This window comes from Narcine bancroftii, unplaced genomic scaffold (assembly GCF_036971445.1).
Source record: "Narcine bancroftii isolate sNarBan1 unplaced genomic scaffold, sNarBan1.hap1 Scaffold_203, whole genome shotgun sequence".
NCBI lineage: Eukaryota > Metazoa > Chordata > Chondrichthyes > Torpediniformes > Narcinidae > Narcine > Narcine bancroftii.
Window position 1 is genome coordinate 141,548 of NW_027211938.1, and position 15,058 is coordinate 156,605.

The following is a 15,058-nucleotide window of genomic DNA, read 5'->3' on the forward strand; positions in this document are numbered from 1 at the left end:
GTGGGTCGGGCTAAGTGGGATCCTGTGATGGTGCCTCCCCCCCCCTAAAACCAGTATGCATTCCACAATATCGTATCGCTGGAGGGCAGGAAGAGATTACTGCCACCATCAATGCTTTGCAAGAAGAAGGAGTAGTGAGGCCCTCAACATTGCCCTTTAATAGCCCTGTTTGGCCAGTGCAGAAGTCGGATGGCTCCTGGAGGATGACAGTTGATTATTGTTTCTTGAACAAACATGCCCCACCACTTGCTTCGGCAGTTCCGGACATTGTCACCCTTATTGAAAACATTGCTACTAGGAACTCAGGAATATGTTATGCTGTCATTGATCTCGCTAACGTCTTCTTCAGTATTCTTATAGACGAGGTCTCACAGGATCAGTTCACCTTTACCTGGAGGGAACGTCAGTATACCTTCACCCACCTCCCTCAGGGCGATGTACACTCTCCCACTACTTGCCACAGCCTAATTGTCCGTGATTTGGAGACGGTGCCAGTATCGCCTTCCCTCTCAATTCACCATTATATTAATGATGTTATGATCCAAGGGGCCACGGAAGAAATGGTACAGAAAGCATTACAAGAGGACGCCTGGTTTACTGATGGTAGCAGCCGCTGGGTGAAAGGAAAGCAGAAGTGGAAGGCGGTGGCTTACTATCCCTGGTCAGGAACTCACTTATTGGAGGAGGGGGATGGTGGCTCCAGTCAATATGCTGAGTTGAAGGCGGTCACTTTACCACTAGACCCCCATGATCACCCTCTTCGCTTGTTCACTGATTCCTGGGCTATGGCTAATGGACTAGTGGTATGGATGTCTGATTGGCAAAAGAATGACTGGCTGGTACATGACCGCTCAGTATGGGGAAAACAGTTGTGGCAGCTGTTGTGGGACGCTTCCCATCATCGTGAGATAACCGTATATCACGTTGACGCCCATACCAATGCGACGACGAACATGGCACAACATAATGCAGTATCAGATCAGCTTGCCACTATCAGCCACGCCGATACCGTCCCCCTGGCTCGATGGGCACATGAACAGAGTAGCTATTTGGGGGAGAAGGGATCAGCTATGTGGCCTGTACACATGCCTTACCCATCCATCAGAACAATGTCCGCATGGTCGAGCGGACATGCCCAGCCTGCCAGCTTTTGAAGTCCCGCACTGTTCCTCCTCGTCTGCATGGTCGAATAAGACAGGGAGCTCACTCACCTGCAGTCTGGCAAATTGATTACATAGGCCCAATGCCAGATTGTATGGGTAAACGTTACGTCCTAGTAATGATTGACACTTTTTTGCTTTTCCCACCAAGACGGCTGACCAAGCTAGCACTATCCAAGGACTAAACCATTAAATTTCTTGTTATGATGTACCAGAAGTAATTCAGTCTGATAATGGCTCGCACTTCTCCGGGAAGGCAATCTGTGATTGGGCAGCTGACAACAGTATCTTATGGGTCCTTCTTTCTTTGGCTTGGCTTCGCGGATGAAGATTTATGGAGGGGTAGTGTCCACGTCAGCTGCAGGCTCATTTGTGGCTGACAAGTCTGATGCGGGACAGGCAGACACGGTTGCAGCGGTTGCAAAGGAAAATTGGTTGGTTGGGGTTGGGTGTTGGGTTTTTCCTCCTTTGTCTTTTGTCAGTGAGGTGGACTCTGCGGTCTTCTTCAAAGGAGGTTGCTGTCCGCCGAACTGTGAGGCGCCAAGATGCAGGGTTTGAGGCAATATTATCCCACTGGTGGTGGTCATGTGGCAGGCACTAAGAGATTTCTTTAGGCAGTCCTTGTACCTCTTCTTTGCTGCACCTCTGTCTCAGTGGCCAGTGGAGAGATTGCCATATAACATGATCTTGGGAACGCGATGGTCCTCCATTCTGGAGACGTGACCTAACCAGTGCAGTTGGATCTTCAGCAGCGTGGATTTGATGCTGTTGGCCTCTGCCATCTCGAGTACATTGATGTTGGAGATGAAGTCGCTCCAATGAATGTTGAGGATGGAGCGGAGACAACGCTGGTGGAAGCATTCTAGGAGCCGTAGGTTATGCCGGTAGAGGACCCATTATTAGGAGCCGAACAGGAGTGTGGGTATGACAACGGCTCTGTATACACTAATCTTTGTGAGGTTTTTCAGTTGGTTGTTTTTCCAGACTCTTTTGTGTAGTCTTCCAAAGGCGCTATTTGCCTTGGCGAGTCTGTTGTCTATCTCGTTGTCGATCCTTGCATCCGATGAAATGGTGCAGCCGAGATAGGTAAACTGGTTGACCGTTTTGAGTTTTGTGTGCCCGATGGAGATGTGGGGGGGCTGGTAGTCATGGTGGGAAGCTGGCTGATGGAGGATCTCAGTTTTCTTCAGGCTGACTTCCAGGCCAAACATTTTGGCAGTTTCCGCAAAACAGGACATCAAGCGCTGAAGAGCTGGCTCTGAATGGGCAACTAAATTGGCATCGTCTGCGAAGAGTAGTTCACGGACATGTTGCTCTTGTGTCTTGGTGTGAGCTTGCAGGCGCCTCAGATTGAAGAGACTGCTATCCGTGCGGTACCAGATGTAAACAGCGTCTTCATTGTTGAGGTCTTTCATGGCTTGTTTCAGCATCATGCTGAAGAAGATTGAAAAGAGGGTTGGTGCCAGAACGCAGCCTTGTTAATGGAGAAGGGTTCAGAGAGCTCTTTGCTGTATCTGACCCGACCTTGTTGGTTTTCGTGCAGTTGGATAACTTATGGGTCCACCATATTCCTTATTACTCACAGGATGCCGGGTTAGTTGAATGAATGCATGGTTTACTGAAGGAACAAATTAGTTTGTTAACACCACTGGGGACCCTGAAGGGGTGGTGCCATGTGCTGCAGCAGGCCGTCCATAATTTGAATCATCGCCTTTCCACCGACTTCTTCACGCTTCTGAACTACAGCCTATTCCAGAGGAAAAACAGTCATTGCCCCCCATTCCCGAGCTAGAGAATGTCGGACAAAAGGTATGGGTGACACCATCAGGTAGTGTCTGTTATATAGAGAATTTAGGTTAAAATGACTTAAGTTAAAATGTGATGATTAATCATAAAAAGGGAAGCCAGAACGGACAGGGAGCTTACTAGCAGCCAAGGACAAAAGGTTCAGCTGAATATGTTTTTTTAAAAACCTATCTTTTCATGGTCATAGTGAGAGACATGCAGGAGACAAAGGATTGATAAGAAGGGTGAGAAACAGAATTTAGTGTATGTAGAGTTCACAGCGTACGTAACGAACGTGATAATTAAAAATGCAGTTATACTTAGAATGCTTTTGTAATACTAACCAATTAAAACAGTATTAATAAGAAGGGGAAGGGCAAACAATAAGGGTATAAAAATCAATGCACTGTATGTATCGGGGCTTAACTGGTGAGAAGCCAGTTAAGTCCAACTCTGCAGACTTGTAAATAAAGCTTGTCGTGTCATCAGTTTTAAAGAGACTCATGTGTGAGAAGTTTTATTTCTGACAAATGGGGGCTCGTCCGGGATCTACACTCCGGCCGTGAGGGGAGGCGAGAAGAGGGACATCGGAGGTGGTGCACGCCGCTGAGTTCAGCGGCTCCTAGTCCCTTGCTCGTCGCTTCGGGCGGCTTGAGCGAGTGGTATCCGGACAAGGTGACACGACAAGACGGAGAGGAGAAGGGTGACGGTTCAATCCCCGGGAAGACACCGGTAAGTGACGACTTACGATTGTGGTGTGGGGATTGGGTAACAGGTGTAACGGGATACACCTGTTTGGATAAAAAAACCTAACATAATAGATCAGGTATAGAGCTTTTGTCGTGGCGTGAGGACCCTGTCGTGGGACTCTAGGATAGACCCCAGGGAAACCTCGGCGGTAACCGAAGGAGGGACAGCACCTCTGACGAAGTGCCGAGAAGAGAGGGGTCAACCCCAGGGAAACCTCAGCGGTAACCGAAGGAGGGACAGTACCTCCGACGAGGCGTCTGAGAAGAAGGGAGTAGGGTCCAGAACGAGAGGGTCCTCAGCAACGATAAACAGATCTAGGTGGGAAAATGGGAGGATCAAAATCTAAGGGCTCGTCTGAAAATTCAGGACAATTCCTGGGAGTACCCCTTGACAGCCCTTTGGGGAGAATGTTTGAAAATTGGGATAGTAATAGATATCGGGACAAAAACAAGAAAAAGATGGTCCAATATTGTCTCCTTTGGTCAAAACAACCTATTAAAGGTTCCTCGGTCTGGTGGCCGAAATTTGGATCTGATGAGGATTGGGTTAGACAAACATTAAACATATATGTAAATTCGAGACCAAAGGTGAATCAAGAAGAGTCAGCATATGCATTTTGTTGGGTTCCCTGGCCAGGATCCTTAACAGAATGTTTTAAATTGAGAGTGGCAGGAGAAAAGAAATGGGAACCTCTGGACAACCTTCCCCCTCCTTATATTCCCCCGGTGCCTACTGCGCCCGAGGAAAGCTTATTACCGGAGGGGAAAGGTGATGAATCTGATTGCCCCGAAGGGGGCCGGGATAAAAAGGATGAATTAAGGGAGTCGGACCCTAAACTTCCACCGGTAAACCGACCCTGGACAAGATCCCAGACTGGTCCAGGACCATCAAAGTTTTCAATAAACCTAAATCCCCTGAGAGAAATTCCTATGGGAGGACCGGGAGGGGGAACGGGATATGTGAATGTTCCCCTAACTAGTACAGAGGTGCGGGGATTTAAGAAAGAAATGAAAAAGTTATTGGAAGATCCTATAGGACTGGCTGAACAGCTCGACCAATTCCTGGGACCAAACACATATACGTGGGAAGAGATGCAGGCAATAATGGGAACATTATTCTGCCCTCCTCATGTGGGAATATGAACAACCTGGGGACCCCAGACCCCATGAACAAAAATATCCCTTAAAAGAACCCAGGTGGGACAAATGAACACCCGAGGGATTGAAAAGTATGAGACAATATAGAGAGTGGACAATTAAAGGGATACGGGAGGCTGTGCCAAAGGGTCACAATTTTACCAAGGCATTTGGGAACCACCAGGGGAAAGACGAGTCCCCTACTGATTTTTTGGAGAGGGTGAGAAAGAATGTCCAACAGTATGCTGGCGTGGACCCTAGTACACCAATGGGTGAACAGCTTATTCGAATTGAATTTGTTTCCAAATCATGGCAGGACATTAGAAAGAAACTAGAAAAGGAGGAGGACTGGAGTGAAAAACCCCTAAGTGAACTGTTAAAAAAGGCACAAAAAGTATATGTGCAGAGAGAAGAAGAAGATCAAAAGAAGGCGACAAAGGTTATGGTACAGACTATCCGACAGATGAATGCTGAATCCAGAGGGGAAAGAAAACAAAACCTTCCTCTAAACAATCCAAAATATCCAAGAGAGGGAAGACCCCGGAGATTCGTTAAGTGCTATTACTGCAATGAGGAAGGACACTTTAAGAGGGAATGCCCCCGATACAAGAGGGAATTGCGTGCCCTCGAACTTATGGAAGAAGATTAGGGGTGTCAGGGGTTCCAAATGTTAGGGACCAAATATAAGAGGGAACCCCTGGTAAAACTAAAAATTGGTCCCAAGGGAGAAGAGGTGGTGTTTATGGTGGACACAGGAGCGGAACGAAGTAGTGTAATAACTGTGCCAATCGGAACTGAGCCTATAAAAAGTAATTTGACAATTTCTGGGATAGAAGGAGCTCCCAGAATGGTATCAATAATTCCCCAAGTAACAGTGAAACTGGAAGAAAGAGAAGGGGTACAAGACCTCTTGTTGTTACCGTCGGCTGGATTTAACCTCCTAGGAAGGGACTTACAGGCTCTCCTAGGTTTGGGTGCTCTCCCTATGGACGGAGAAGTGCGAGTCCACCTCTGTGCTCTAAAGGAAGAGGATGAACGGCAGATTGACGAGAGAGTCTGGTATAAGGAGGGAAATCGAGGAGGTCTGGACATCCCACCTTTACATGTCACATTAATACCAGGTCATCAGCCGGTAAGGAAACGTCAGTATCCTATTTCTTTGGAAGGGAGAAAAGGAGACTCTAATACGAGACGGACTATTAGAAGAATGCATGTCACCTTATAACACCCCTATACTCCCAGTGAAAAAGTCAGATGGATCCTATCGCCTAGTTCAGGATCTAAGAAGTTTGAATGCTATTGTTCAGACCCGCCACCCAGTGGTGCCTAATCCCTATACTATTATGAGTCGGATTCCCCCAGACCATGAGTGGTTTAGTGTTATCGACTTGAAGGATGCCTTCTGGACGTGTCCATTAGAAGAGGAAAGTAGAGATATGTTTGCGTTTGAATGGGAAAATCCATGGACAGGTAGACGGAGACAGCTTCGGTGGACTGTATTGCCCCAAGGGTTCACTGAATCTCCGAACCTGTTTGGACAAATGCTAGAACAAATCCTGGTGGACTATCCACAATCTGATGATTCCCAACTAATGCAGTATGTGGACGATTTACTATTATCAGGACCCAAGGAACAAGAAATGAGGGGAGATACAATTAGACTTGAATTATCTGGGGAAAAAGGGTCTACGGGTGTCCAGGAACAAGTTACAGTTCGTTGAGAGAACTGTGGTATATCTGGGACACCAGATAAGTAAAGGACAGAAACGGATTACCCCTGAACGGATTGCGGGAATCACTAGAATGCCGTTACCCCGTAATAAGAAGGAAATAAGACAATTCCTGGGACTCTTAGGATACTGTAGGTTATGGATAGAGGACTACTCAGTTTTGGTGAAGTTTATGTATGATAAACTGACAAATGAAAATGACTATCCATTGAAATGGACCCAGGAGGAGGAGGGATGGTTCGAGGACTTGAAACATCGCCTAACACGAGCCCCAGTGCTCACTCTGCCCTCTTTAAAACAGCCCTTCCAGCTATTTGTCACTCATAACCAAGGAACAGCTGTGGGAGTTTTAACACAAGAAAAAGGCGGTCAGCGACACCCAGTAGCTTTCCTTTCCAAAATGATGGACCCAGTGTCTCGCGGATGGCCGACGTGTATCCAGGGAGTAGCGGCTGCTGCTCTGTTGGTAGAGGAAGCACGTAAACTTACTTTTGGAGGAAAGATGACTGTGTACACCTCCCATTCTGTGAGTGTTTTATTAACACAAACTGCCCATCGATGGCTGACTGATTCTCGCATATTAAAGTATGAAACCATTTTAATGGTTGGAGAAGATTTACAGTTTGCAAAAATTAATAGCTGCAACCCAGCTCAATTTTTATACGGCAGTGAAACAGAGAAAGAGGTGGAGCATGACTGTGTCGAGTTGACAGATCTTCAGACCAAGACCCGAGAAGACCTTTGCGATACTCCGCTGGGAGAAGGATATGAATTCTACATTGATGGCTCCGCCAGATGCGTTGACGGAATGAGAAGAAGTGGGTATGCTATAATAGAAGGAAATACTTGGAAAGTAGTAGAATCCACGAGACTACCCGGAAGCTGGTCAGCACAATCCTGTGAACTATATGCCTTGCAGAGAGCCCTCAGAATACTGGCAAAGAAAATTGGAACGATTTACACTGATTCCAAATACGCATACGGGGTAGTGCATACCTTTGGTAAGATCTGGAAGGAGCGTGGTCTAATTACATCAAGAGGAAAGGAATTGGCACACGAACAAATGATTACTCTGACTTTAGAAGCCTTGACATTACCCCAGGAAATAGCAGTGGTCTAGATACCAAGCCATCAGAGGGGAGATACCCCGACAGCAATTGGAAACAGACTGGCTGATGAAGAAGCCAAAAGGGCAGCCATGCAACAAGAAGTCCGTTTGCTGACCTTAATTCCAATAAGGCAAGGCATAAAGAAGGCTCCCATTTTCACTGCTAAGGAAGAAAAGGACATGGCTCAGCTGGGCGCAAGCCAGCTGCCTGATGGAACATGGAAGACACCAGATGGAAGAATGGTTCTAAATAAAGAAATAACTCGCAATATTTTAAAACACCTGCATCAACAGAGCCACTGGGGCACCCAAGCCTTATGTGACACAGTGCTTCGAGAATATGTGTGTAAGGGAATCTACACCTTGGCCCAACAAGAGGTGCAAAATTGTTACCTATGCACAAAAATTAATAAGAAGATAATGAGGACAGGGACCATGGGAGGTCAACCATTAGCCATACGCCCTTTTCAACGTATCCAGATCGACTTCACAGAGTTACCTCAAGTTCAAAGATGGAAATATCTGTTGGTGATAATAGATCACTTTACCCGATGGGTAGAAGCCTTCCCAACAATAAATACTACAGCCTCTACAGTAGCTCGCCTCCTCCTAGAGCAGATAATCCCCAGATATGGTATAATGGATTCTATAGACTCAGACAGGGGTCCACATTTTTCTTCAAAAATCCAGCAATTGATTTGTGATGCATTACAGGTCTCTTGGAAATTACATACCCCTTGGCATCCACAAAGCTCAGGGAAGGTCGAGCGTATGAATGGAACACTAAAAATCCAATTGACAAAGTTAATGGTGGAAACTAAAATGCCTTGGATAAAGTGTCTGCCCCTAGCCTTATTGAGAATTCGTACTGCCCCACGAAAAGATGTAGGGCTGTCCCCTTATGAAATGATGTTTGGGCTTCCCTTCTGGAGTACAGTTGAGGGGTGTCCCACCTTGGGGGAAGGGGATATATTTGTTAGGAACTATTTACAGGCACTGTCACGCTCTCTTACAGATTTACGAAAGAGAGGACTATTGGCACAAACACCGCCTCTAGACTTTTCTTTACACAAAGTGGAACCAGGAGACTGGATTCTTATCAAGACCTGGAAGACTGAAAAACTCCAGCCCCAGTGGGAAGGTCCATACCAAGTTCTCTTAACTACAGAAGCTGCAGCACGAACAAGAGAGAAGGGGTGGACACACGCATCCAGATTTAAGGGACCTGTAGAGGCGCCTCAGGACCCTGATACGAACTCAGACTGGACTTGTGTTCCTGGAGAAAAACCTCTTACTTTACGATTTCGCAGAAAGACTTGATTCACAATGTTATTGTTATGTTCTTTGATTTTTCTTAGTTTGCCTATGTCTTTATCAGGTGTGAAATGTAAGAAATGCAGAGACACAGTGGTCCTGTTTCAGGACCACATTTGGGGAAGAAAGGAAGGTAATTTCATTTCCCATACCTCAGTTCCTGAGAAATGCTGGGCAGAAAATACCACCCAACATCCATATACCCCTTGTGTGGAAAAAGAAGGAAATAATATGGGTCATTATATACAGATTCCTAATACCACTCCTTTCCCTCTTAACGGTTGGAAGGGTGACTCAGGCCCACCATGCCCTGATGGACTCTGGTTTTGCATACACCAGCGTACTGTTCCAATGAAAAGTTCCACTCCACACTCGAAAGTGCCTGCCCCTTTAAGACAGCCGGACTTAGTTCGAGTCCATCCAAATAACCATGAAAGTTTCGGTCATGCAGTTGGGGGAAATAACCTTTTTGTAGATCTTGCAACTAAAATTGCAGGAACTTTTAATGTAACCAATTGTTGGGTCTGCGGGGGTCCACGGATGAATTCATATCTATATATATTACACACATTTTAAAGAGAGAAAGGGGTGGATTGTTATATAGAGAATTTAGGTTAAAATGACTTAAGTTAAAATGTGATGATTAATCATAAAAAGGGAAGCCAGAACGGACAGGGAGCTTACTAGCAGCCAAGGACAAAAGGTTCAGCTGAATATGTTTTTTTAAAAACCTATCTTTTCATGGTCATAGTGAGAGACATGCAGGAGACAAAGGATTGATAAGAAGGGTGAGAAACAGAATTTAGTGTATGTAGAGTTCACAGCGTACGTAACGAACGTGATAATTAAAAATGCAGTTATACTTAGAATGCTTTTGTAATACTAACCAATTAAAACAGTATTAATAAGAAGGGGAAGGGCAAACAATAAGGGTATAAAAATCAATGCACTGTATGTATCGGGGCTTAACTGGTGAGAAGCCAGTTAAGTCCAACTCTGCAGACTTGTAAATAAAGCTTGTCGTGTCATCAGTTTTAAAGAGACTCATGTGTGAGAAGTTTTATTTCTGACAGTGTCCCTCCTGTAAAAGGAGAAATAGTGACACCTGCCCAGGGTAACACTCAGTGGATAGCTATTGAGGGACAGGATGGTTTAGTTTGTTTAAATACCGAAAGCTTATGGCACTGTGAGTGACATATGTCAGGCTTCTTTGTTCCAGGTCCTCCATCTTGTGCTCCTGCTGATCTGGCTTAACCGGTGCTTTGATGCCAGCAATTGGATTTGTAATGTCGAGGACGTTCCGAGGGAGTTGCCTGTGGGGGACACGGCCCGATATATCCACTAATATATCGGATATTGTTAAGCATGTTTCAAAATCTGTTGGTGAGCTTCAGCGTCTGGGTCTTGTGGCCCACAAGGATAGTTTGAGCTTGATTGGAACCCTTTTTCATGGTGAGCTGGTCCATTTGGTGGATTGGGCCACATTATTCTCCGTTGGTTGTCGCATTTTTGCTTGTTTTTGTGATTATCATAGTTTTAGTTTCTCTTTTTCACTCCTTCTGTACTCAAATGCTTGTAAGGTCTCATAAGTGACAGGCTGCGACCAAGGGGTGGAATGTAATGGAAGATTTAAACCATGTTTTTTATTTTTGCAGCCTTTGCTCCTGCAAGGCAGAGAACCAGCTTGTTGCATATGAATTAGTAGACATTATCTAAATTTACACTATGGGGCCCAGGGATGCATATGAATCAGTAGACATTATCCAACTTCCACCATGAGGCCCAGAGATGCAGTTGTCTTTTGTTGGTCGCAGACTGTCAGGAGACCTTGAAGACAATTAAATCATTTGTTCGAAGAGATAAGATCTGAAGTAAACAACTTTTGGGTAATATAAGCCATGGTCCCACTGCTTAAAGAGTCCCTCTTTGAGACTCTCCAAGAGGTGGCAACATCTCTCAGCAAGAAGAAGAACTTCAAGATTCCAACCAACGTCCCGGTCCGGGGAGGTGGAGAAGCTGCTACCGGCGCCCAGACAACCTACTACAAGTGTGCAGTCGTCGCCTCGCTTTGGCAGTTGGGACCAGTCCAGGCATTGATAAGTATAATTGGGAAGGGCTTGCATTTGGTAGTGTGAATTCAGCTAGCTATTTAATAATAAAGACTTGTATAAACTGAACTGCTCTCGGTGTGTATGTGTGTATGTGTGTGTATGTGTCTATTTTCTTTCGGTACCTCAAACACTGTGACCAATCTAAAAAGAACAAAATGAGAGGAATAAGTTTACCCAAGACAACGGGCATGTGGATGTAAGAGAACAGAAGGCAAGGGGTGTGGTACAGGTAAGGGTTAGTTTGTTGTGGAGAACATTTACAAAGGTCAGTACAGCCTTTATGGGATAAAGGGCCTGTACTGGGCAACAATGGTTGATGTTATAATGGATGCGGAAGCTCTGGGAAGGGGTAAGGGAGGGACTGGCCAGGAAGTCTGCAGATTCTGGGGCCGAGGGCAATGCACAAACATGCTGTGGAAACTCATGGATAGTTTTGTGAGGAGCAGGTCTTGCTTCATGAGTCAAATTGAGTTTTTCGAGGAGGTGTCAAAGGAAATAGATGAAGGTAAAGGTGTATATGGGCTGCACATGGATTTTAGTAAGGTTCCCACGGTGGCCTCATTCAGAATGTCGGGAGGCATGGGATCCATGGAGCCTTGGCTGTGTGGATTCAGAATTGGCTTGTCTGCAGAAAACAGAGGGTAGTAGTAGATGGAACAATGACTAGCGGCGCTCCAAGGTGATCTACTCTGGGACCCCAGCTCTTTGTGATTTTTATGAATGATGATGAGTGGAAGGGTGGGTACGTCAGCAGATGACACAGACCTGCACACTGCCAGATGACCAAAATGCAGACATGCGTGAAGACATTACCTTGGACAATGAGGATTTGGAGGTGTTCCAGAAGGCCAAGAACGCACTGGCCAACATCACTCTTCCATTAGACGCCAGGCCAAAGACACCCACCACTCTCACAGTAGACTCTTCCAGCACAGCAGTAGGGGGTGCACTGGAGCAATTCATCGAAGGGCAATGGCAGCCCCTTTGCTTCTTTAGCAGACACCTCTGGCCACCCGAACTCAACTACAGCGTCTTTGACTGAGAGCAATTGGTACTGTACCTGGCAGTCAGGCACTTCAGGTATTTTTGGAAGGTAGACAATTCAGGATGTTCATGGACCAGAAGTCATTAACTTTTGCCTTCCATAAGGTGTTGGACCCTTGATCAGCCAGGCAGCAGCAGCTCCTCTCATGAATCTGAGTTCACTACAGACATTCAACACATTTTGTGTGATGCACTGCCCCACCCCACAACCAAGTCTGTCCAGGCCCTGTCCCAGGGAATCGACTATTTAGCGCAAGGCAGGGGACAGCAGGAAGACCCTGAGATACTTGCATTCAGGACAGCAGTTTCCAGGCTCAGGCTGGAGGATGTTGACCTCGACCCTGGTAAGTAGATGCTCCTCTGTGACATTCCAATGGAAACCCTGCCTCATCGTGCTGACCACATGGAGATGGCAGGTTTTCGATGAGTTGCACAACCTGACGCACCCAGCCATCAGAACTTTCAAAATGGTGGTCAGTAGGATTGTCTTGCTGAGCCTCCGGAAACAGGTTGTCACGGGGCCAAGATCTGCACACTCTGCCAGATGACCAAAATGCAGAATACGTGAAGGCACCATCCCCAGACATTCAAGTCAGCACCACGTAGGTTCAGCCATGTCTACATTAACATTGTAGGGTCACTACTAGCCTCCCGCGGGGCAAGTTATCTTCTCACCATGATTGCCTGCTCCATGAGGTTCACCGAGGAGGTCCAGCTGTCTGACACAACCACTTGTGTCCTCCATTAAATTGGAAGCAGTAATAAATATGAAGGAGTGATTGATAATATATAGTCTCCCTTGTAGTTTGGGTGCAATGTATTTCTTGAGATCAGAGGAATCCAGGAGCCAGGACAGAGTGATCCTGTGTTTCCCAAGGATTTGATAGTTGGGGTAGTAGGAAGTGGAAGGGCCGAAGGGTTTACTGCTCCTTCGACTGCCTCTCTTTTCTGTCTTGCGATGCTGATTGGGTGCGACTGTGTGTTCCATCGCTCGCTGATGAGTTGCTTCAATTGCACGAGCCAATGGACTGATTCGGTGAGGCCGCTTTTGGATTGGACGCTGAAGTAGGGTTAGATTGATGGGCGGATTCGCGGGCTGATTGGCTCTTGCTGTGAGGAGGCGGGACGTTGGCGGTGGCGTCGTCAGCTCGGGGTCCGTCGCGTCGCCGAGGGCGCTAACGGGAAGAAGTTGGCAGCGGCGCCGGGACCTTCCTCAGCCGCGCGGTCCAGAGAGAGCGAGCGACCCGCAGCCCGATGGGCCCCACCGTTGAGCGGCCGGTACCGACGTGGTGTTTGGGTGGAGCCGAGGCGTCGGTGCGAGGCCTGATGGCGCCAACAGGGCGAGGCCGGAGGCCGCGGGGTAACTGGCAGCGGGGGGGGGGGGGGGGGGGAGGGGAGGGGCAAGAAGGAGATTTGCACGTCTTTGGTTGGCGCATGCGCGATGGGTTCGCCACTTGGCGTTCGGTTCGCGCATGTACGATTGATACGCATGTGCCAAATGACGGCCCTAAGCGAACCCTTTGGGCAAGCGCCAACTGATGACTCGCGCATGCGCACAGAAATTAAGATGGCTTCCCCCAGCCGATGGACCCCGAGACACTGAGTCACAAATTCAATCCGCACATTTTGGGTCTTTCGTTCCCTGTGTCTCTGTTCTCGTTTGTCAAATCATTTGATTTTAAAAATAGGCTCTAATACTTCAGGCACCGCACACGGGGAAAACTCCGACTTGCGACCATTGTGAGATCTGACTGATCCTTCAGTCTCCATGACGGTCGCAGGTCGGGGAGGGCCGTCTTGGACTGTCCGAGTGTTGCTCCGATTTCACTTTTTTTTGCTCGCCCGGTCGCTTGGCGTGCTACAATCTCAGTGTTTATAAGGGGGAAATTCTTTTAATGTTTCATTTACTTTTGTTACATAATTCTTCCTAGATTATCTGTGTAACATTGAAGGTTATGGGTTTTCATGAACAGCAATCATGATTTTACTCATAATTTGATGACGAAATGGATGGGACACTTTTTGCTAATGCCCCATGTGAATTGAAATAAAAATGAAGTGACAAACTTAGGAAGGCTTGTTTACCCTTCTTTTAAAGCAGGATGTCCAGATGATTTTCATCTTGCTTGCTGAATTAAAATGTGATTTGTCTGTTCTTAATGGCAGCTGCCATATTGGCATTGCAAGGAAAGATGGGAAATGGGTCAGGTCCTTGGTGGTCCCAGTAATGCAATGGAGAAAGATGTCACAGGGCTGAATGTGGTTTAGGGAGGGAGAGGGTATTAATTTTTAGGAAACATATGTGTTCAGCCACCTATCAGTATTTTTTCTCAAATAGAAACTCCTGCTGGTAGAAGCCATTTCCTACTTTGAACAGGCCCAATGTCATTATCTAAGCAGATATTGTTACGAGCCCAAAGGACCCCAAAACTCAGCAGCAATAGACATTCACCAAGACAGGTGGTTTTTAAAACAGAAGTTATTTTTAATCAACTTTAAACATGAAAATAGAATGAAACTTTAACTTAACTAACCCAAATTAACCCCCTTCTAATTCTAAGCACACATGTTTGTAATGTGTTTAAATTTTATGAAAAGTTGTTTGGTTCACAGTTCAATCTCACTTCTCCTTCTTCCAAGTTCTCTGGATGCAGGCAATTCTTCTGCTGTGCACATAATTGATCATGTATAAATTTCACCAGGTTTTGGTGCTCGAAAGGTAAATGTTTACCGCTCAGGAAGGTTCTTGTAGGGTTTGCAGAGAGTGATTTGTTGTTCCAGGATTTCCACAACTGAGGTACCACCATTAGTCACGTCAATGTCTCGCTGATGAAACTTGCCCCTTCAGGGTTTTCCAGATGATAACTTCTTTCTTTCAGTGACCACAGAGTTCCATTTCTCTTATTCCAAACAACAGGAG

At 46.4% G+C, this 15,058-nt stretch overlaps 1 long non-coding RNA gene across 1 annotated transcript; it reads left to right on the forward strand.

Moving 5' to 3' along the window:
• Window positions 1-2,999: 2,999 nt before the first annotated feature.
• LOC138750617 (uncharacterized) lies at window positions 3,000-10,026 on the forward strand. The gene is made up of 2 exons (XR_011349421.1): window positions 3,000-3,677; window positions 8,685-10,026. It is a non-coding gene; the product is annotated as an uncharacterized lncRNA (long non-coding RNA).
• The last annotated feature ends 5,032 nt before the right edge of the window (window positions 10,027-15,058 follow it).